We start from the raw sequence: 19,726 nt of genomic DNA on the forward strand, positions 1-19,726 counted from the left end.
AGTTATTTTCTGAAAATCTCCTCTGGTAATCGATTACAATAATTGTGTAATCGATTACAGGCTTTAATATTTGAATTAAAACGTTTATTAACTGCTGGTAATCGATTACCAATATGGTGTAATCAATTACACAGTCTAAAATTTGAATTCAAATATTTAGTAGCTGTTGTAAACCATTTTTGGCCACTGGTAATCGATTACATCCTCTGGTAATCGATTACCAGAGAGTAAATCTCTTGAAAAACACTTTTTAACTCAAATTACTTGGCCAAACCTTTTGCTAAATCAATTAGGAATTCCCTTCCTAAAATACTAGTGATCATCTTGATGTTGTGGCTTGTATTCTTGAATCATTTGCATCAAATCATCATGATCATCATCAAAACATCAAAGTCATTTGCTTCTACAGTGATTTCTAATTGATTGATAGTGTAAAAAATTATAGTGACAATATATGAAAATTAAACTATTTACAATGACTTCAAACATTATCATCAAGCTTCACTAACTATATATCCCAAGTCTCTTCTCTGCTTCCATTGCATGAAGTTGTATGCCACAATGATTAAACTTGATGTGTCTAATAGAATATCTTTGACACCACAAGCTCTCCTTCTTTCTCTTCCTCATGCTGCCCCAAATGGTATTGGTGCATCACCCAGTTGGTTTATGTGAAGAATATATCACCTTGCAATGTACCAAATAAGGTTCATTGATCAGTATGAAAAATCAAGAAATGGAAAGGAGGAAACATCTTTCATCAATTCTTCAAAGTCCCATTCTCCTGCGGCAGTGGTTAACTCTTGCTAGAACAAATTATCCAACCCATGATGAGCCTTATTTTCAGCTATGCCAATATTGTTTGCAGTTATTAAGGATAGTATTTATGTCATCGTCAAAGTAACTACTATTAGTTGTTTCTTCTCTCTTGCACGTAACATTCTCAAGGGGAGGAACAAACATATCCCCTTCTACCTTGATATTTACACTTTCAAACACTTCATTTTCTAAATAGCAAGAACCTTTATTGTTGTCAACTTCACTTTGCGAAAAGCAAGGAGTACTACCTGTGCCTTCGAAGTACCCTCTAGAAGTTGGCATGTTAATCAGTTCTTGCTCCAACATAGGAAACCTTTCAATCATGGTATTGAAAACTGTATTGGTTTGCATTATTAATGGTGATGGAGATGAACCGAACATAGGAACAAAACCTGCATGTTGATTATGCAGTGTGGAAATAAACCCTCCCATGTTGTTGAAGTCCTTATTACTAGGCTCAGATATTGAGGTATCGCTTGCATTTGGTGAGCTGGTTGAGGTTGTGGTCGTCGTGGATGACATGTTCTTGAGTTTTTTCTTTATCATTGAATTCTAAATTTTTTAAATTTCATTGTCCCAGGCAAATGCGCCGCTATTTGAGACCATCTTCAAAAATGGAACATACATAGAAAAATACCAGGTCAATGAATAAATATTGCACAAACTAGCTTGAAACTGATGTCTACGTGTTTCTTTCTGTTGATAGCTATATATATAGAAAGGAATGTTATGTAGGGAAACTAATAAAAAGCAATAATAATACAAATATATGGAGTGCCTTCAACTCCAAGTTCTTGTTTTGCGTGTGAGTGTGTGTATAATTCATATATGTTGTTGTTATTTGAACTTCAAAATATATGTGTATGCCATGTTGGACTAAGGAAATCTAGATTTCAACATATGAAAACTGTCTACCTTCCTTATTTTTCTCCTTCCTTTGGAAGCGAGGGTGATGTGTCATCATTTTCTCCTATTTCTTAACCCTTTTTGTCACCATTTTAATTACTGATTAGCCTTAATTGTCAAATCAATTATGCAGTTTTATCATTTGGGATTGGACTTGAAGAGAGCAGACAATTTTATTCTACCAAATCTTATCTTATCCAGATTTTATCTAATCTAGATATTATTTCATCTAGATTTTATCTTATCTTATTTTATCTAGATTTTATTTCATCTAGATTTTATTTTATCAAATCTTATCTTATCTTGTCCAGATTTTATTTTATTAATGGGCTTGGACTTAAAACAGATTTGTAAGCTTTGGGGGCTGAGAACCTATATAACAGCACCAAGGTTTTATTTTAGAGAGTCCTTTTTCATTTTGGGAGAAAGAATAATTTTAGGTTTTGCAATTCCAGTTTTTACTATTCACCTAGCAATAAAATTCGTTTTCTGCTTCAATCTGCAATTTCGTTTTATGCTTCAATCTGCAATTTCGTTTTCTACTGATTAATGGAAGGCTAAGTCTCTAGCGTTATTTTCTCTTGAGAATCAAGCACAACTCTCTTTGAGGTTTTATTATTACTATTGAATTCTGATAAGTTTTTCCTCTTCACCAATTACTCTGTATTTGTTGCTATTAATCCATACATGCTTAGTGCTTGATTAATTGTCTCTGTGCTTAATTTACGTTCATGCTTAATGATCAGTTTTGTTCATGATTAATTGGTGTATGTGTTGCTTAATCACATAATGACAACCTTATGATAAATTTCACTTAGTAATTTAATTTAGGGTTGGATTAAGTGGTTGAACTGATAAAGGATAAATTCTTGCTCGCTGTTTAATTTACAAAAATAAACAACCCCCCCCCCAATTCGTTACTATTTTATTACTATCTGTTATGAACGTTTGGTTGACCATTGCTCATTGGGAGACGACCTAGGATCACTTCCTAGATACTGCATTTTTAATGTTTATTTGATTCGGGTATGGTCTCGATCAGAGGGGTATATTATTAATTAAATATTAGTCAATAGAATATGGAAAAGAATTGAACCTGATTAAACTACACTGGATGCATTTTGTATTTTGGGTGCATAAAGAGCAAGAATGGAAGGAAAGAAAAGGTCTAAAAAAGTGACCAATGCAATATAAATTTATAAGATAAAAGGAAGAAAGGGATGTAAATAAAAAATAAATGAAAGACAAATAAAGTGATAAGAGATATGATCAGGAATAGAAAAGAGAGGCAAAAGTGATAAGAGATAAGATCAACCTATATAGTGATTTGTGAAGTTTACAAAAGTCAAGTCCCTCTGAGCTCCACACATCTACATCCTCTTATGGGTCACTATAAAGGAATTCTTTACATCCTAGTAATGAAGGAGCCAATAATGAATGGCCACAACAGAAACAAAGAGGCAAACTAATATGAGGATAGCCACTAGAGAGAAAGTGCTAGAGTGATCAAGCTAATAAGTTGACCATACTCATTAGTTATCAATTGAGCCTTCGGTGTAGGCATATAACCATATGGATTCTTTTTAGTAGCAAAGATCCATTTCAAACCAATGGCCCATTAGTCAACAAGAAACCTGAAAAGATTGCACACATGCTAAAAGGAATCAAATTGCATTGATGCCGAACATAGTAGAATAAATCATTCATATCTAATGCTGTAAAAAAAATGTTATCTAAATAATTTAAAGAATTGGCTTAAAGGCTCTCAAAGCTCCTTTGCTTGTTGGTCCTTACATGTTATGGGCCCTAGGGCCTGGATGAAATAATAAAATAAAACCCCTATATATAAATATTTTAAAACATAAACATATATAATACATTGCATAAACATATATAGTCATTAGCCTCTGTATGCGGGTCACACACAAAAAATTATTATGATTAATAAACATGCATTAGGTCCTATACAACACACAATTTTTGTGATCAATTTCAACACATTGCACATACATGATACATAGGTCCTATGTCTAGACTGCTGTAAGAATTACAAGTTGAGTATTGACATCATGCATAAATGTTCTGCACTTTAAAACAAACTAACCAAAGAAAGAAAAAGTCATCTTTGGTTTACTTCTTATTCAGATAGGTACTTGAAAACTGCTACAGAAATGGGTTTTTTCTTCCCAGATAGGTGTCAGCCAAAAAAGAAAAAAGAAAAAGAAATTTTTTAAAAAAAGAAGCAAAAGCACATTATCATTATCTGGGATTTGAGTTACTTGAGAAACTTATTAGACTAAATTGGCATATAACCAATAAGAGGGACCCTCTCACTCTCACCCTTCAATCTTCATCAAGTTAACCCACCCACCTTTCATTTGGTGCATCTTTTTGCAATGATGACAACTTAGGATACGATTATGTCCTTTCCAACACTGATTTCTAGTAAAATGTGTCCTTTGCAAGCAACCTCATTCCCTTGTCTTTCTGTTCAATTTGCCATGTTTGGATTCTCTTCGTCTCAACACAAACTTCTTACTGGTGGTGGTTGGTGTGACACAACAATCACACACAAATACAAACAGACACTTTGAACAAGACCCTTGTTTGTTGAATTCATCATCACACTCAATCAAAAGAGACACGCTGGCTCATGATTATTCCCAAGATGTGTTTTTCCTAAAAAGAATAACCCTTGAAGAACTAGATGGAACATGGAGAGAAAAATAAAATAAAATTCATTGGACAAAGACATTTTTTTTTCATTTATGGAAAGGGAAAACAAGAAAAGATAGCAAAATTTTGAGGTGGGAAAACAAAGCAGGAGAATAAAGAAAAGAGTTGCCATCTCATGCTAAGAAAGCCACTTTTACAATTACACCAAAGCTTTTGAACCTTGTTGATGGAGGAAACCATAAACCATTCAAATAAATAAATAAAAACCCATGATGTAATTAACCACCAACCACTGTCTCTCTATCTAAATCATCCACAACACAGGAACACAATCTATTCTCCAATCTCCTCAAGAAGGTGATTCTAATGAGACTCTAGCTGAGGTAACTGGGAATAGAGACAACAATTGTGGTTCTGAGTCTCTTGGAGTGGTCATGGGAGAGGGATGCAAGTAGAAGCCCTTTACAACTATGGCTTTATCCTCCTTTGATGAGTTCCCTAATGAAGGAGAGGACTTGTCAAAAGGGTCATCATTGAATGGTGTGACAGGGCTGAGAGCAAGGGAAAGGAAGTCAAGAAGGCTTGGGGAGAGGATCTTAGGCATGTTTCTTGGTGAGAAGCTTGGAGAGTTGTTGTTGTTGTGATTGTGAGAAAAATTGGGCATCAAGGTGTTGAGCATGAGGTTGTTCTTGAGGCTTTTGTTCCTCCTCTCGTAGAGCTTGAAGCCTTGTTGCTTCTTTGGTGAGTTCGTGATGGGGTATGTTGAAGTTTCTGGATGATGGTGGTGGATCTTGTGATGCTTGTTTTATGCTGTCTGATGAGCCAGCTAGCATTTGGACTACTTGCTTGAAAGTAGAGGTGTCAGCTTGGACAAAAGTGGTAGGGTAAGGGTTGGAGTCAAATCTAGAAATGGTTTTGGGAGTGAGAGGTGGTGTTGGCATTTGGATGGCATTGTTGTTACTACTACTCATGCAATTGCTCGCATTGCTTGTTGGAGACTTCATAGGAGAAGGGTGGTTATGGTTGTGGTGATTGTTAGTCAGTGAATACGACTAACTTTTATGTATAAAACTTGTGTAAATTGTATCAAACTCTTCCAATTTATGGTTATTTTGTAGTGTTATAAGTATTTTCTGTTAAGTATAGGTAATAAATACTTAGTACTTCCATTTTGTGTGTTTAATAATCATTTTCTCTCAATTTCAGGTTAATTAGGCAAGCTTTGAAAAGTGTTGTTTTTCACCTTCTTGCTAAGCCAATCCGCTGGCTTAGCGAGCGTCCGCTAAGTGTAACACTCATGGGCTAAGCACGAGGAAGACTCTGGAAGAAGATGAGTTGTACAGGTTCGCTAAGCGCACCGTTTCATCTCACTAAGCACACCGCTTCAGTCCATCCGCTAAGTGTGATAGGCACGCACTAAGTCGAATGATAATTGCTACATATGAGTTATTTCATAATAAAAATATATTAAAAATATCTTTGAAAATATTTATTTAGCAGTTATTTTTTTGCTTAAATGATAAGAATTGATACTTTTATTATTTATGGCTTGTAGATATAAAAAGATAAGATTACAAGATCTAAAAGATATTGATAACTGCTAAATATGAGCTAATTTGAAAATATCTTTAAAGATATTTATTTAGCAGTTAATTTTGACTTAAAAGATATGAATTGATATTTTTCTTATCTATGACTTGCAGATATAGGAAAGATAAGATTTACAAGATCCAAAAGATATAAAAAAGATAGATAAGGAAGATTTTTTGAATCAAGCCCAAGTCCACTTCATCAGCTATAAATAAAGAGTCATGCCAAGGAGAAAAACACCAAGTCTCAGAGCACTCTCACTACTACTCAAAGCCTGAGAATTCTTACTCTCTTCCTTCTTTTTATCATCTTTCTTTCTTTCACCCCCCCCTTTTCATTGTAAAGCCCTCAATGGCCATGAGTGGCTAAACTCCTAGTTAGGGCCTGGCAGGCCTAAAAAGCCAAAGAGATGTATGATGTACTTCATATTTATCAATGCAACAAGATTATTTTCTAGGTTTTTCTATTCTATTATCTTTTCTGCTTTTATCTTGCATTATTCATCTTTATATTCTTTTAGGGGTTAGACACTCGGGAGAGGGTAACTTCTAAACAAGATTTAAAGAAGGTATGCATGCATTAGTTTTAGGGGTTAGACACTTGGAAGAGGGTAACTTCTAATAGAACAAAAAGAAAGGATTTCATAAGAAAGTCATTGCTAGGAATAGAATGATAATTTTATGCCCATGCATTCTTGCAAACATCTAGAATTCATACTTCATGCATTTTATTTGTTGAGTCTTTATAAAGGAATTTGGGAGATAAATGAATAAAATAGGCTTGTCATCGTGAGGAATCAGGGGCAAGTAAATGAACATATGTGGGTAGAATAGAATCACCTAAATTGATAAAGAAAAATCATAAACTCATACATCCTAGGCAAACAAGGCATGCTAGGTCATAACATTCGCAATCCATTGAATTCTCTCTTTAATTATTCTGCTTTTAATTCTTTTGCTTTCTATTTATAATTTACTATTATTGCATTCTACTTTTTCTTTTATTTCCTTATAAATTGAAAAGTATCCAAGATAAGTACAACACAAAATCCCTATGGATTCGACACTCGGACTTCCGAGTACTTTACTACTTGTGACAAATTTGGTACACTTGCCAACGATTCAACACCGAAATTCACTAATGTGCGCTAAGCGCACGAGCACGAACAAGGCTACCTATTTAAGCATGAAATCAAATTTTGTGAAGGGAGTTTGGGCTAGGATTCAGAGCTTTGCATGTCTGGAGATTCTAGAGAGAGAAAGGTCCAAGTTCCAAAGAGTTTTGAGAGGTTTTGCTGTCTAAAGATCTGCAAAGACTAGAGCTTGAAGCAGGAGCCGTTTTGAGAGCTTGAGATGAGTTTGTGAGTGATTGTGAGATCCTAGAGGTGAAGGAGACATCCTCACCACTTGTATTTTTGCAATCTTTCATCTTTTTCTTCTCTTTGTTGTAAAGAAAGCTTCCTGGTTATGGAAAGCTAAATCCTCTGTTGGATCTTCCATGTAGGTACTTGATGTAAATATATTTCTATCTATTTAATGATGTTTTGTGTGTTCTCTGCACTATCTGCTTTTCACTCCAGTATGCCTTTACCTTGATCACGTAGATGCATGCTTTGTTAGGGTCATTCAACAGTGGAAACTAGTCTGATTCTAAAGTCCTTGATAGTACAAGGCTAAGTTGTCGTACTGTCATGAGGAATCGGGGTGCGATAATTTAGTTGTGTATGTGTGTCTTAATGCAGTCCTGGTTGAGTTTAGTCCAACAAGAGGAATTTGCGGATGATGCTTGATCGGGATTAGGCTAAACTATCATGAGGAATTGGGGTTTAGTATCTCAGGAGACACCATAGGAACACATGAGCATTGTTAGATAGAGAATATCTTTTTAGCATCAGGCACCTATTAGGAAGGCCAACGTGTTTTCTACTTGTTTTTACACATCATTTCTCTCGCGTGATTTTCCTTTTTGCACAGATAGTTTACACACCTATTCATATTCACATTTATCTTTACACACCAGACACCTGTTTGTTGAAATAGCTTACCAAATAACACAAGTTCCCCGAGAGTTCAATACTCGATTCTTACCGTTTTATACTACTTGTGCGATCCGGTGCACTTGCCGGAAGCGAACAAGTTTTTGGCACCGTTGCCGAGGAACTTCTTTTTATTTGGGAAGTTAGTTCGTTTTTAGGTGTCTATTCTTTATTTGTTATTCTTTGATTGTTTTTGTGAATATTTGTTCTTAATTCCTATTTGTCTTCTCTTATTGAACTGGATAACCGCTGTTCTATTAGTATTATATATGCATAGATCTCCCACGGGCAATTTAGTTCCTCTGGACTTAGAAATTGAAGCTACATTGCGAAGGAACAAGGCCGAGAGGAGAAGGAAACTTTTGCAAGACAGAACAGTTGCATCGATTCTTGAGGAAGAGACTCATTTCCCTTACTTATTATCACCTGATTCACCATCATCAAGGGAATCCGCCACTCAATTACCTGAAGTCATTACCATGGCAAAAGAGCATGACCAGAGGATTACCCTTGAGGATTACTCAAGTAGTTCAGTACCACAATTTTTCACCAGCATTGCACGTCCTGAAGTGCAAGCTAATAACATCAACTACCCACATTCCTTAATTCATTTAATACAGGGGAACTTATTTCAAGGATTACCTAATGAAGACCCCTATGCACACTTGGCAACGTTCATTGAAATATGCAACATTGTTAAGATTGCCGGTGTACCAGACGAAGCTATTAGGCTCAGCCTTTTCTCATTCTCATTGGCAGGAGAGGCCAAAAGGTGGCTTCACTTATTTAAGGGTAACAGTCTGAAAACCTGGGAAGAAGTTGTTGAAAAGTTCCTAAAGAAATACTTCCCAGAGTCCAAGACTGCGGAAGGGAAAGCTGCAATCTCTTCATTTCATCAATTCCCTGATGAATCTTTGAGTAAAGAATTGGAGAGGTTAAGAGGTTTATTGAGAAGAACTCCCACCCATGGGTTTTCCGAGCCAATTCAATTGAATATGTTTATAGATGGGCTGAGACCACAAACCAAGCAACTGTTAGATGCTTCTACATGGGGAAAGATAAAATTGAAGACCCCGGAAAAAGCAACAGAGCTAATTGAGAACATGTCAGCCAGTGATCATGTCATTCTATGAGACAGAACCCATCAACCCACGAAGAAAAGCTTGTTAGAGCTATCATCACATGACACTTTATTGGCACAGAACAAGTTGCTTTCTAAGCAACTGGAGATTTTAACAGAAACACTCGGTAAGCTGCCAACTAAGTTGTCTATTGGTCAACCTATGCACTCTTCTATTTTACAGGTTACAGGTTGTACCATATGTGGTAAGGCTCATGAAATAGGCCAATGTATTCCCACTGAAGAAAACACTCAAGAAATTCATTATGTGGGAAATCAACAGCAACAAGGGTATACTCAAGGAGGATTTTCATGCTTCCAACAGGGTCCCTATAATCAACAAGGACAGTGGAGGACACAGCCTGGTAACCAATTCAACAAAGACCAGAGTCGGCCTTCAAACAGGCCAATCCAACAAGGACTTAACATATTCCAGAGGACTACTAAGCTGGAGGAGACCTTGACTCAGTTTATGTAGGTAACAATGTCAAATCATAAAAGCCCTGAGTCAGCACTGAAGAACCTTGAGGTCCAGGTGGGACAACTAGCCAAGCAGATAGCTGACAAGTCATCCAATAGTTTTGTGGCAAATACAGAACAGAATCCCAAGGAGGAATGCAAAGCTGTGATGACAAGGAGTAAAAGGTTTATGGAGGCTGAGGATGAGGATAGTGTTGTGCATAAGAAGAAAACTACTGACAAGAAAGGTACTGATGGCAAGAAAAATGAGGTGAGAGGTGAAAGTAATCAAGAAAATGAGGAACAAATAATGGTCAAGAATAAAGAATTGAAGGATCAAGAAAAAGAAAAAGAAGTAGAAAATGAAAAAATGAAAAAGAAAAAAAATAATAAGAATGCAAAGAAGAGTAGAATTGAAAAAGTTATGGATGAAGGTGTGGAAGTACCATATCTTGTGGTACCTTCCTAGAAGGAGAAAGATCGTCATCTAGCAAGATTTTTAGATATTTTCAGGAAACTGGAAATAACCATGCCCTTCGGAGAAGCTTTGTAGCAGATGCCACTCTACTCTAAATTCTTGAAGGATATGTTAACAAGGAATCATAAATATATTCATCAGGAAAACATCATTGTGGAAGGAAATTGCAGTGCTGTGATTCAAAAGATCCTTCCACCCAAGCATAAAGATCCTGGAAGTGTAACTATTCCTTGTTCAATTGGAGAAGTCAATGTGGGAAAAGCTCTTATTGACCTGGGAGCCAGTATCAGTATGATGCCACTCTCCATGTGCAAAAGATTGGGAGAGTTGGAAATAATGCCCACTCGAATGACTTTACAATTAGCTGACCGTTCCATTACCATGCCATATGGAGTAATTGAAGATGTGTTGGTCAGAGTGAAACATTTTATCTTCCCGGCAGACTTTGTGGTAATGGATATCTCTGAAAATATTGACATCCTGTAATATTGGGAAGGCCATTCATGTTGACCGCAAGCTGCATAGTTGATATGGGGAAGAGAAAGATGGAGCTAGGTTTTAAAGATCATAAAATTGATTTTGATTTGTTTGTTGAAGACAAGCCTGCTCCATAACACAATGTCTACTTACAGGTAATGGAAGGAGGTCAAGAGGTTCTGAAGGTAAGAACCAAAACATAAGATCTCCCAGTGAGGTAAAAGCGTCAAGCTAATGACGTTAAAGAAGCGCTTCCTGGGAGGCAACCCAGTTTTAATTTCTGTAATTTTTTGTTTTTCATGCATTAGATCATTGGGAACTTGCTGTATAATCTATACATTGGAGCATATCAGCTTATCTTTGAATGTTAGATATAAGGGTTTCTAATTGTTAAGGAAGGGACTGAAAAATAACTTAGAAAACATTTTCTGAAAAACAGTCCTTTCGCTAAGCGCCATCTTCACGCTAAGCGCATCTTTTGTCATGCGCTAAGCTGAGAGTCTCAAGCGCTTAGCGCCCAACCCTTGCATCTAAGGCTGATTTGGTCCACTAAGCTGGCCAAGGCTGAGCTAAGCCAACTTCAATTCAATTTGAATTAGGCTAAGTTGCAGCCTGATCGCTAAGCGACAACTTATCCTTGGCTAAGCGCGACCTATTGTCACCAAGCTAAATTGCTTACGGCCAGAACTGAGGTTCAGGAAGCTAAGCATCAATCATGGCCGCTAAGCTGAATTCCTTGCGACAATGTGAGCGCCAAGCAAGTCCTTATCAGCTAAGCGCATGCTCCTCTGTACTTAAGATGCATCATTTTAGCTAAGCCGGCCAGAGCCTGGCTTAGCGAGAGTTGCAGCTTTTCTGATCTATAAACCTCGCTAGGCGGTCTTATCCCCGCGCTAAGCCAAGCCTGTGTTAAAAAAAAACTGATTTTGAATTTGAAACGTCGGCTAAGCGCGTGGATCCGCTAAGCGAGCCTCATTGAGAAACCAAATGTCTCTCTGGCTCGCTTAGCGCATCGGTCCGTTAAGTGAGAGTGTCGAAAATTGCTTAAGTGAGTGTAACAACAGTTACACTCACACTTGCCAGATTCCGAAAACTTTGTCTCTGCATTCTCTCTCTCCAAAAATTCGCACATTTTGCATCTGTACTTTCTTTTTGCATTATCAACTTCAAAGCAACAACCATACACCATCCAAGTAAGTTCCTTGGTTCCTTTTCTCTTTTTCTTGTCTAAACTTTAGGATAGAAGACTTCACTTGTAGTTTTAGATTTTTAGGGTTTTAATGTTTTGTTAGAATTAGTTTAATATTAGTACTATATACACTTGTATAGTGTATTGAGTATGATGCACACATTGCATGTCTGATATACCTTTTAGAGGCTTGAAAAGTGCAAGAAAATGAACTACGTTTTCTGTATTTTCTGAAAAACGCAATGAACTCGCTAAGCGAGCATGCTGCGCTAAGCGAGTTCATCAATACTCATTGTATATAGGTGTTCTCTGAAGAACTCGCTAAGCGCGCTTACCGCGCTAAGCAAGTTCATCCTTTGAGGATGAACACTCATCCTCTTGCTGAACTACCTGTGGCTAAGCGAGGCTGAATCGCTAAGCCCAGGTAACTTAGACATTTTTTTTTATGATAGTCACACGCTAAGCCGAGCTTTCCTGGGCCAAGCACGGTTTGTTGTGGCATCCGCTGAGCTAAGCGAGCTTCGCTTGCTAAGCTCCCAATACTTAGTGAAATTTTTGAGGAGTTGGTGCTGCTAAGCGCAGCCACAGGTATTAGCTGAGGGGGAGACCTTACCCGCTTACTCCAGATACTGCAAGTTGCCTATAAACTATAGAGAGATAGAGGCTTCCATATGCATACCTGGCCGAGGGTTCATCTTGAACTCTGAGGGCCATCCTGGGAAGATTCTCAGGAAGGATCTGACTACACTAGCTCAGGTGTGGAGTGTCCTCTCATACTCCAACTTGGCCCCCACATCACACACTTCTGACTTGACAGTGGATAGAGCTAGGCTGATCTTTGGCCTAGTCTCTCGCTTGGATATGAACATAGGAGCATTGATCTCTGGCCAGATGACCTCTATAGCCCAGTCTAACACTTCTAGGCTTGGGTTCCCTGCTCCAATCACCGCATTATGTAGAGCCAGAGGGGTTGTCTCTGATAGCCTCACTTTTGAGCGCCTGAGCCCGGTCATTAACTTGGCCTACATTAGGAAGAATTGTTGGAACCCCAAGGATCTAACAGTTTCTATCTGAGGGACTAGGAGGGCGAGGGCAAGGCCAGCTCCTACTCCAGCATCCACTTCAGTAGCCCCTTCTGTCCCAGTTCTGACAGATTCTCAGCACTTTGAAGCCATGCTTCAGAGCATTCATCAAGGGACAGATCATTCAATTACAAAGTTTACAGGTGGTGGCGCCTCCAGGATCTATTCCTTCAGTGGAGCAGTTCACTGAGATGGTAGCCTAGCCTGGGACCCAACCTTCTATTCATAGGGAAGATGAAGGTCCCACAGCCCAGGTACCTCAGCATGTGGAGGATGAGTCATTTGAGGCCACCATCCCAGAGCCATTTGTTATAGGAGAAGAGGCAGAGGAGACACAGGTGAGACAGGTAGCTGCTGCCACACCTGAGTGATCCCTTGAGGCTACTTCAGAGCCTTCTGCACAAAGGGATGATATACCCTCACCTCAGCCTACAGCAGACCCCTCCACTCCTCTTTTAGAGATGCCAAAGGACCTGACTACATTAGTCCTGGCTATGGACACTTCTCCTCCAGCTACTCCAGTATTGCATCTGACAGATGAGGAGGATGTTCTGACACAGGACACCCAGGACCAGTCACAAGAATTTTGATTCCTGATGACACTTTTTTTCTTTTTGGTTTATTATTATTATGATTATAGTTTCAGTCCAATATTTCTTTTATGTTTACATATACTGCTAATTTTATTTTTGGGTAGTTAGTTTGCTCATCCTAATGCATTTTGAACAGTTTAACTTGTTTTTTATGACATAGCAGTAAAACACTTTTATCTTTTTGTGAAAATTGGTGTATGTTTTGATTTTGGATTGAATGCATGATTGTGATGGAGTTTGTGTTCCTATTCATGAGTTTGAGCAAGTGTGTATGTTAGACAAAGAAAGAACAAAAATGTGAACTTGCATTTAGAATTGTTAGTCAGTAGACAGATTAATTGAGAAAGAAAAGCTTGGACCAAAACTGGTGAGAGTGTGATCTTAAACTGTGAGTGAACGACTAGCTGTGAATAATAATCTTTGCAAATCTCTGAATTTTAGAATGATATGTGTAAATGAGAACATGATGAAGGCCATGATTTATGTATACACAAGCCTTTTGACCAAACAACTTACCTTGCAAGATAATTGTATCCTTTGCTCCTTTTATAAGCTGAATGATTTTGTCATAAATTGAACCCCGAACTTAAATAATTATCTCCTGATACCTTGCTTAGATTCTAGAAGAGCATATGGTTCAATGCAAAATTTACCCTAAATTTGGGGGAGTAAAGTCAGTTAGAATGCAAAGAAAAAGGTAAGGCATTAGCACACACAACAACTAAGTTGTATGTTAAAAAAAAGAGAAAAGAAAAGAATAAATTGTGCTGGTACTGTCATACCCTAATTTCGTCCGGGGACCTTTGCTTGATGACATGCGACCTTTCTTTGGTCCTTGTGAGGTGCTTGGCACCCATCGTTAGGCAATTTGTGAAATTCCAGGACATGCCGGAAAACCAAAAATATATTGATGCACAATTCGTAAGTTTCCGTGACACACCGGAAATCAAATGGAAGCATCGTTGCATAATTAAGTGAGATTTCGTAACATTCCGTAAGTCAAAAAGGGGATGATTATGTAATCCGCAAGGTTCCGTAACATTATGGAAAGAAAACGAGTATCATTACGAAATTCATAAGTTTCCGTAACTTTACGAAAAAAGAATCACCAAAAAAAAGCAGAGGGGGTGTACTTAGTAAAAATGGGGGTGCAAATAGCACCCAGGCCCACTTAGGCCCTCCAGAATATTCCTCCAGAAGGCTGTTGCTTCTGGAGGAAGCAACCTGGCTCGCCTGGGCGAGCTGAGCTCGCCTGGGCGAGCTGGGCGGCAACCACCTCCCCAATTTTGCTATAAATAGGGGAGGAAGTGAGAAGGAAAAGGGTTCAGCCCCTTTGGCACTTCTCTCTCTTTCGAATTTGTTTGGAAAAATTGTTTCTGGGAACAAAATCTAAGCCGAGGCGCTTCCGAAACGTTTCCGTAACGTTTTTCGTGAGGAATTTCGCAAAGGTTTCAACCGTTCTTCGACGTTCTTCATTCATTCTTCATCGTTCTTTGATCTTCAACGGGTAAGTACCTCGAACCAAGCTTTTCGATTCATTCTATGTACCCGTAGTGGTCCACATTGTATTTCATGCATTTTTATTCTCGTTTTGTTTACTTTTTATACCCCCTTTTGACGTGCTTAAGCCATTTTTCTTAAGTCATTTCTCGCTTAACTTAAAAATAAAAAGTTTCCACCGAACGTTTGAATTGTATTATCCGTTAACTTCGGTTAAAATGAATTCCGACCGTTCGGTCGTGCCGTAACCACGTTGGAAATAAAAAAAAAAGAGGTAAAATAATAATGTAATAATAAAAAAATATCTTTAGGTAAAATAAAGCGGAAAATCAATCAGACGTTTTCTCTTTGGGATTTCTCATTCTTAAACCGAATTGACTAATAACTAAAGTGAAACTAAGGCTAAAATCAACTCGCCTAGTCAAGCTCGTCCATAAAAAATAGGTTTTTGAAGTTTATCATTTCAATTTCTCATTAAGTAAAATGGATCATTTTCAAGGTCCAACGCCTTAAAATGATCACCTTTTAAGTAAAAAAGAATCACTTGATAAGAAAGAACTACGTAGGTCTGATTTCCTCACCGCAAATTGAGGAATACGTAGGAGCAAAGGGAAACACCCTTGTCGACCACAAAAAGAGAAAAAATATAAAAAGGGTATAAAGGATATAAAGACATAAAAAGGGAACATAAAAATCAAAGTCACGTTTGCACATTCGATTAAAGGCTGCCGTCCCGTGGGACGGACGTGTGGGGTGCTAATACCTTCCCCGTGCGTAAATACAACTCCCGAACCTTTCACTTAAAAGTTCGTAGATCGCGTCTTTTCCGGTTTTTCCGACGTTTTTCTCAAATAAACGTTGGTGGCGACTCCGCGCGTATTCCTTTCGTGGAACACGCATCCCGCGAGTCTCGCTTCGCCCTCCCACCGAAGGGTAGGTTGTGACAGTTGGCGACTCCACTGGGGATATATTTTTAGAGAGTTAGGCCATTTAATCTTGTGCAATGTTTTACCATGACGTTTCCCTTTGTTAGTTTCCCTTCATTATGTTCTTGTGTGTATAAGCTCTGTATTGCTTTTAGTGCATTTTAAAATGTATGCACGAGGTAAATATTTATTCATTTGATGCACACAAACACCAACACTATTTGCACACACTGTGAGTGAAAAAGGGCCCTATACCCGGGTTCGTGGGAACATAAGGAGTGGAGGTGAATCTGTGATCATGCTAGGTCTCCGACTTGCTTGATTACAGTGAACCCTCATCTAGAGCTTTTTTCTTTGAAAACTTATTGTTGCTACTAGTCCCTACTGCTACAATATGTTCTTCAAAGAGGATAATACCTCTAGAAACTATCAAAAGAGATATGACTACCTTGGGGGTTATCACTAGATGCCTAGTTAGTTCTCTCCCTCATAGGTCCCTTAAATAGGGGCACGGAGCGAACACGCTGCGTGCCATTTTTCACAACTGCCATGCATAAGTATCATATTCCCTTTTGCTTATGTTCAGTGAATATTGTCATACTGTGTACATTCCCGCATTGTGTCTTTTGCACGGGCATCGCATATGGGTTCTGTCTTGATCCCTTCTGTGAACAAATCAAACGGAGGGTCCGTGTCACCTTAAAAACGTACGTTGGGGCATTTTGCTACCCCTAGACGTCGTATCTATGAAGGGGACAAATTCCCCGGACCCCCGCATTCCTAGATTGCATCTGCGTTATATGCATTCCTTCATGCATTCATCCATTCCACCCATGAGATATCGGAGTTTTGATTTGCACCAGCTTTTTGTCTCACTTTAGTAAACATGGGGACAAATCAAACCGGCAAGAGGTTTTACCAAGTCAAGGTTAAAAGCCTAGATACCACCAGCATCAAGGAATTAGGGCGGTTGATGGGACCTCTCCAGATGCAAGCCTTCCGCAAGACTTACGGAAAAATCTTAGAGTTAACCTTAGCAGAGGTATCCATAGAAGCCATTGCATCACTCACCCAATACTACGACCAGCCTTTGAGATGCTTCACATTCGGAGACTTCCAATTGGTACCAACCATTGAAGAATTTGAGGAAATTCTGGGATGTCCTCTCGGGGGAAGAAAACCATATCTTTCATCCGAGTGTCTCCCCTCTTTGAGCAGAATTGCAACTGTGGTCAAGGTTTCAGCAAGAGGTTTGGACCGCATAAAACAGACTCGGAACGGCATAGCGGGCCTACCACGGGGGTACCTAGAAGACAAGGCGAGGGGTATGGCCAATCAAGGAGATTGGGTCCCGTTTATTGATGTGTTAGCTTTGCTAATTTTTGGGATCGTCCTCTTTCCAAACGTGGATGGTTTGATGGACCTAGCAGCAATCGACGCTTTCCTTGCATACCACCATAGCAAGGAAAGTCCGGTGGCAGCTGTCTTGGCAGATCTGTTTGACACATTTAACCGAAGATGCGAAAAGAGTAGCGCACGGATCATCTGTTGCTTGCCCGCCCTCTGTGTTTGGTTGGTTTCGCACTTGTTCCAACAAGACACAAGACATCCATGTCCGCTCCTGAGCCATCGCTCGTGTACTGAAAAGAGGAGAATAGATTGGGACCAGCTTTTGGCCGGGATAGGAGGTAGAACAATCAGTTGGTTCCCCCGATGGAAGGAAGGAAAAGAAGGAGTCCTTTTCTCATGTGGAGGATACCCAAACATTCCGCTGGTAGGAACGAGGGGTTGTATTAACTACAATCCCGCGCTCGCTATAAGACAACTAGGGTACCCCATGAGGGGAGCACCGACGGAAGAAAGCATGTCTCCTTTCCTTGTGAGGGATTTCGGCGCACAAAATTCCAAGACTATACAAAGAATCCATAAGGCATGGGAAACCCCGTTAAGGAAAGATCAAGAACTTAGAGGCATTCGTAATGGCATCATTGGGGGGTACCACGAATGGCTGAAAGTTCATATACGAGGTTTAGATTGGCTCGCCAAGTTAAAAGTCGTCAGCGAAGGGAGTTTTGAAGCACCGGAAGAGGACAAAGAAGTCCAAGCTCTCAAAAGCGAGTTAGGAAAGGCGAAACTTGCCAAGGAGAAGTTCAAGTTGGCCGCTACACACGTTCGGAAGGAGTGTGCCGGGTTACGGGAAGAGAATGCGATTACCGCAAGAGCCCTTGAACAAGAGACCAAGAGGGCTCGCAAGGAAGAGTATGGACGGAATAAATTTCGCGGAGCTCTATGGGGTAGCAATAGTGAACTCAAGTTGCGAAGGGAAGAAAGGGACCAGTCGCGAGCACATAGCATGGTTCTGAAAGAGGAGTTAATTGCTTGTTCAAGGTCCAAAAGAAGCTTGTCTCAGCGTTTATGCGAGACGGAGACCAACATGCTAGCTATCATCGCCAAGTACCAAGAAGAGTTAGGTCTAGCCACGACCCACGAGCATAGAATCGCGGACGAGTATGCTCAAGTATATGCGGAAAAAGAGGCTAGAGGAAGGGTGATCGACTCTTTACACCAAGAGGCAACCATGTGGATGGATCGGTTTGCTCTTACCTTGAACGGGAGTCAAGAACTTCCCCGCTTGTTAGCCAAGGCCAAGGCGATGGCAGACACTTACTCCGCCCCCGAAGAGATTCATGGGCTTCTCGGATATTGTCAGCATATGATAGACTTAATGGCCCACATAATTAAAAATCGTTAGGAAACTTGTATGGTCTCTCAGACCTTGACTAGATACGACTTTCTTTTTGAAATAAAATGAGTTGGTCCCATGTTTCTACTCCAAAAAGCTTGTGCAAATCAAATCACCCCTACATTTCATCTCTAGCATGCATTTTTTTCCTTTACCCACTCCTCACGTTTGGTTTTTTAGGGAAAAACACCATAACTAAACGCGCCACAAGGCATCCCTATCGCACCAGATCCAAATCTAGAACGATGGGTGATCAAGAGGAGACACAGGAACAGATGAAAGCCGACATGTCGGCTCTGAAAGAACAAATGGCCTCCATGATGGAGGCCATGTTAAGTATGAAGCAGCTCGTAGAGAAGAACGCGGCCACCGCTGCCGCTGTCAGTTCGGCTGCTGAAGCAGACCCGACTCTCTTGGCAACTGCACACCATCCTCCCTCAAACATAGTAGGATGGGGAAGGGACACACTGGGGCACGATGGCAGCCCTCACCTGGGATACAACCGAGCGGCTTTCCCTTATGGATTGCCGCCTGTCATACCCTAATTTCGTCCGGGGACCTTTGCTTGATGACATGCGACCATTCTTTGGTCCTCGTGAGGTGCTTGGCACCCATCATTAGGCGATTTGTGAAATTCCAGGACATGCCGAAAAACCAAAAAAATATTGATGCACAATCCGTAAGTTTCCGTGACACACCGGAAATCAAAAGGAAGCATCGTTGCATAATTAAGTGAGGTTCCGTAACATTCCGTAAGTCAAAAAGGGGATGATTATGTAATCCGCAAGGTTCCGTAACATTACGGAAAGAAAACAAGTATCGTTACGAAATTCGTAAGTTTCCGTAACTTTACGAAAAAGGAATCACCAAAAAAAACAGCAGAGGGGGTGAACTTGGTAAAAATGGGGGTGCAAATAGCACCCAGGCCCATTTGGGCCCTCCAGAAGATTCCTCCAGAAGGCGGTTGCTTCTGGAGGAAGCAACCCTGCTCGCCTGGGCGAGCTGGGCGGCAACCACCTCCCATATTTTGCTATAAATAGGGGAGGAAATGAAGAAGAAAAGGATCCCAGCCCCTTAGGCACTTCTCTCTCTTTGGAATTTGCTTGGAAAAATTGTTTCCGTGAAGAAAATCT

At 39.7% G+C, this 19,726-nt stretch overlaps 2 pseudogenes; both read right to left on the reverse strand.

The window, feature by feature from the left end:
- Window positions 1–716: 716 nt before the first annotated feature.
- On the reverse strand, window positions 717–4,112 carry LOC100786597 (transcription factor MYB83-like; annotated as a pseudogene).
- A 638-nt stretch (window positions 4,113–4,750) lies between these two features.
- On the reverse strand, window positions 4,751–5,372 carry LOC100787146 (VQ motif-containing protein 33-like; annotated as a pseudogene).
- Window positions 5,373–19,726: the final 14,354 nt, after the last annotated feature.

This window comes from Glycine max, chromosome 9 (assembly GCF_000004515.6).
Source record: "Glycine max cultivar Williams 82 chromosome 9, Glycine_max_v4.0, whole genome shotgun sequence".
Classification (NCBI taxonomy): Eukaryota; Viridiplantae; Streptophyta; class Magnoliopsida; order Fabales; family Fabaceae; genus Glycine; species Glycine max.